This window comes from Mus caroli, chromosome 1 (assembly GCF_900094665.2).
Source record: "Mus caroli chromosome 1, CAROLI_EIJ_v1.1, whole genome shotgun sequence".
In the NCBI taxonomy this organism is placed as follows: Eukaryota; Metazoa; Chordata; class Mammalia; order Rodentia; family Muridae; genus Mus; species Mus caroli.
This window is the reverse complement of record NC_034570.1, coordinates 94,358,787-94,363,948: the sequence shown is the minus strand read 5'-3', so window position 1 is coordinate 94,363,948 and position 5,162 is coordinate 94,358,787. Positions and strand designations below refer to the sequence as shown.

Below are 5,162 nucleotides of genomic sequence, written 5' to 3'. Positions count from 1 at the left end.
AAAATACCTAAGAATGAAGGAAGTGAAGACTTTCTGTAATAAAAACTTTAAAACCCTGAAGAAAAAGATAAAGACATTAGGAAATGGAAATACTTCCATGTTCATGGATTAGTAGCATTAATATTGTAAGAATGGCATTTCTAATATCACCATGCACATTATTTAATTCATACTTTTATATTAAGAATTTTGAAATGTGGATGTCAAATAACTTAATAAATGCCTCATAGTATCTTAAAACCAGACATAATTATGTCTAGGTGAGATGAAAAGGATGTATTTATTGGCACATGGCTTGATCCTGAACAGATATCTTATTGAGAAGGGGAAAAGCATAGGTTCTCTTCACAGAACGCTGCAGAAGCATGACAGCTAATTTGTGTGACAAACTGACAGGTGAGTTCGTTGAGTGCCCCGACTGTAGTGACAAGAAAGCTGAATTGGGTATATGTTTTTGACCCACCTTTTCTTGCCATTTTCCCAGTTTGGACAAGCTAAGCTGCCTTGCTTCAAGCTTTTTAACCTTATGGGACATAGAATATTAGAGACCGTGTAATCTGACTTAGAAAGATTAGTCACAAGAAAGAGTTATAGTGATTCTTCTCCTTCTCTCATTGTGACCAGTTATTCTAACTCAATATTAGACTGGTCTAGTAATAATTCCAGTATTAGAGATTCCTAGGGAAGATAGCTAAAATCTTAATTACCTAGCAAAGTTAATTTTGAAAACAGCCTCCACTCCCAGAGAAGCTGCAGCCTTTCTGCAATTCTCAAAGCCACCTCCCCCACACCGGGAGCTCACAGTCTAAGCTTGATCATTGCTAATTTGCAATTGAATGAAGTACCTGGACTTCACCAAAGAAGCTTTTATACTGTTGCTTTCCACTGTCTCTACTTTGTTTATCAAACAGGTTAGTCAATGCCATTCAGCCTTACTGCAGCAGGTGTGCAGCCTCACCTCCAACAGCACAAGTGGCAGTTATTAATCTTTATGAAGAAACATTCTAAGTACATATTGTGCCTTTGGTCTGAATTGGGAAAAAGGTGTGCAATAAGGGCGGGACAGTCAAAGATGGGCACCCAGATCTCGAAACCATACCAATCTAAGACAGAGTTATATGCCAAGAGGCCTTGGCTGTTAATAACACACCACAGAGCCATGTATTGTGTGAAATGAACACAAAGGAGATGCACGTAGCCTCCATGACAGCATTTAGATGATTTGGGAAGATCTAAGATTTCCTAAGTCAGGCGCGGCTGCCAGCCACCATAACTCCTAAGCAGGACTATAGAGCATAAATATATTTTATGACTCTGTCCAGCTATTTCTAATATTATAAACGGGGGGTGGGGGGGTGGGAATGTAACACACACACCCCAAGCCTGAAGCAGGCTGATCCAGACCTTGACCTTGCTGCCACTAAGGAGATTACCTAGGGTGGAGCCTTCCTGCCTAGATGACTCTATTGTTCAGCCAATGCCACTGTTCTCCTTCAAGACACTGCTACCTCCTGAGAGGCCCCTGAGCTATTCTGGAGACTATACCCCTATCCTGCACATCCTCACCTGCAGCTGGTTCCAGTCCCCAAGAATAGATTAGAGGGGATGCCCCCCCCCCTTCATAAGCACAGTTTTCTATTAAACATTTGAGCTTTGACCAGAAATCTTGACTTAGCTCCATTTTTCTCTCGCCTGCCTAGTTTCCCTTTCTGTTCAGCCCTGGCTTGCCTCCGAGGTGAAAGCCTGTCCATGTGAGCCACAGGCCCGCTCTCAACAGCTATGCACAGATTCCAGGATATCTCAATAAAAATCACCATCTTGCTTCACATAAAACTATCTTAACTTCATGAAGAACCAGAAAAGACTCTAGGTAGACCAATCATGAGAAAAAAAATAAATAAATAATGGTGGAGAGATTACATTATATAGTTATGTACATATACACAATCATAATATATATGTAATTCATATATATATTCATATATATATATATATATATATATATAAATTATTGTGCATAATACCTGTGCTGCCTAGTCTTATGTTAACCTGTCACACAAACTAGAGCTATCTGAAAGGATAGAAATTCAACTGAGTGAATGCTTCCACAACATCTGCCTGTAAAACATTTTCCTAATGATTGATTGGTGACAGTGTATTCAATTTTGGGTATTCTCAGAACAGCAATGGCTTGTGCTGTAAGATTGAGAATTGACAAATGAGATCTCATAAAATCGCAAAGCTTCTGTAAGGCAAAATACACTTTCAATAAGACAAAAAGGCCACCAACAGATTGGGAAAGGATTCTTACCAATCCTAAATCTGATAGGGGACTAATAACCAATATATACAAGGAGCTCAAGGAGCTGGACTCCAGAAATTCAAATAACCCCATTAAAAAAATGGGGCACAGAGCTAAACAAAGAATTCTCAACTGTGGAATATGGAATGGCTGAGAAGCACCTAAAAAATTGTTCAACATCATTAATCATCAGGGAAATACAAATCAAAACAACCCTGAGATTCCACCTCACACCAGTCAGAATGGCTAAGATCAAAAATTCAGGTGACAGCAGATGGTGACGAGGATGTGGAGAAAGAGGAACACTCCTCCATTGCTGGTGGGATTGCAAGCTTGTACAACCACTCTGCAAATCAGTCTGGTTGTTCCTCAGAAAATTGAACATAATACTACCGGAAGTTCCAGCAATACCTCTCCTGGGCATATACCCAGAAGAAGTTCCAATTGGTAATAAGAACAATGCTCCACTATGTTCATAGCAGCCTTATTTATAATAGCCAGAAGCTGGAAAAAATCCAGATGTCCCTCAACAGAAGAATGGATACAGAAATTGTGGTACATTTACACAATGGAGTACTACTCAGCTATTAAAAACAATGAATTTATGAAATTTTTCGACAAATGGATGTATCTGGAGGATACCATCCTTAGTCAGGTAACCCAATCACAAAAGAAGTCATTAGATATGCACTAACTAATAAGTGGATATTAGCCCAGAAACACAGAACACCCAAGATACAATTTGCAAAACACAAGAATCTCAAGAAAAGGAAAGGCTAATGGGTGGATACTTCGTTCCTCCTTAGAATAGGGAACAAAATACCCATGAAAGGAGTTACAGAGACAAAGTTTGGAGCAAAGAGGACAGGATGGACTATCCAGCGACTACCGCACCTGGGTATCCATCCCATAATCAGCCACCAAATCCAGACACTATTGCATATGTGAGCAAGGTTTTGATGAAAAGACCCTGGGATAGCTGTCTCATATGAGGATATGCCAGTGCCTGGCAAATACAGAAGTGGATGCTCACAGTCATCTGTATATAAGATGGAACACGGGGCCCCCAATGGAGAGGCTAGAAAAAGCATCCAAGTTGCTAAAGGGGTCCGCAACCCTATAGGTGGAGCAACATTATGAACTAACCAGTACCCTCAGAGTTCATATCTCTAGCTGCATATGTAGCAGAAGATGGCCTAGTTGGAAATCAGTGGGAAGAGAGATCCCTTGGTATTGCAAACTTTATATGCTCCAGTACAGGGGAAAGCCAGGCCAAGAAGTGGGAGTGGGTGGGTAGGGGAGCAGGGCGGGGGGAGAGTATAGGGAACTTTCGGATAGCATTTGAAATTTAAAATGTATATAAAGAAATTATCTAATTAAAAAAAAGAAAAAGGAAAAAGAAATCATGCAGAGATTCTAGAACAGGCTGTACAAGTGCCCAGTGAGAACATCAGGAGGCTGAAGCGTACAGACTTGACTGACTACCTCGACAGGCATTACAAAGCTCACTGAATGGTGCTGGCTGCAGCTGGTGGTGTGGAACACCAGATGCTGCTGGACATTGCCCAGAAACACTTCAGCAGTGTCTCCCAAGTGTATTAAGAAGGCGCCATACCTGGTGTACCTCTAAGTTGCTTTACTAGCCCTGAGATCTGCCATTGGGATGATGCCCTGCTTCTGGCCCTCGTGGCCATTGCAGTAGAAAGACCTGGCTGGGTTAAACCAGACAAAGTAGCCCTCCAAGTGGTCTATGCCATCACAGGCCACTATAACTGCAACGTATAGTGCTGGAGTGCACCTTTCCAGCCTGCTGGCTTCTATTGCTGCAGCTAACAAGCTCTGCCAGAGATTCTAGGCCTTCAATATCACCTACCCTGAGACAGGGCTGCTGAGCACACACTTTGGCTGTGATACTGTAAGCATCAATGACATGGTCTTCTTCTTGCAAGGCCAGTAGATGCACCTTTGCACCAGTGCTAGAGAGTGAAGTGACTTGGGGAAAAAATGCTTAGGAAGGAGCCATGGTATCTCATTTGGATGGCACCACCCTTGTGTGTGAAGACATTGGTCGCAGCCTCCTGACTTATGGTTGCCATATCCTTCTGTTTGAGTGGGAGAGATGTATTCAGGTGGATGCCCAGATGCTGTAACAGACATAATTCACCTTTGGGGAAAGGTTTTCTGAATAGGACTCAAAATAGGACTCTATTTGCCAAAGAATTAAAACCAGCAATTTCTAAGTTGTATACCATAAAACTAAGGAACTTCTGTACAGCTCAGAAATTAATCAACCCTGTGAAAAGAAAGCCAAAGAGAGAAACCTTACACTAATCGTTTAGCAGAGAATTAATGTACAGAATATATAATCAACTCAGTTACAATCAATAAAATAAATGAAACATAAAAAATTACCAGGAAGGGAAGAAAACATAGATAAGATTCATTAAAATATTTTTCATAGATGTAGAAATTAGGAAAATGAAAAACAATACAGTTTTGTGATTTTATCTTTTCCTTATCAAATGTCAAAGATTAACCAGAAACCTTTGGAAGGATTTGGAAAAGGGAACCCTCATTCACTGTTGTTAGCATTAAAAATGGCCCATATCAGTATGGAGAATCCTCAAAGAGTACATAGATAGAGAGATATATAGATATGGATATAGATTTGTACTTTATTATGTTTATGTGTACATATGTGATATATAAGTAATATACAAATAATATATGTATAATATGTATTTACATATATATGTATATATATGTATATATATTCTGTGTGTGAGCATATTCATACAGTTATTCACATGTATATATATATGAGTATGTGTATTCATATATATACATATATATATACATA

General features: G+C 39.8%; 1 pseudogene; it reads left to right on the top strand.

Moving 5' to 3' along the window:
* Nucleotides 1-365: 365 nt before the first annotated feature.
* Nucleotides 366-4,452, top strand: LOC110295747 (annotated as a pseudogene).
* Nucleotides 4,453-5,162: the final 710 nt, after the last annotated feature.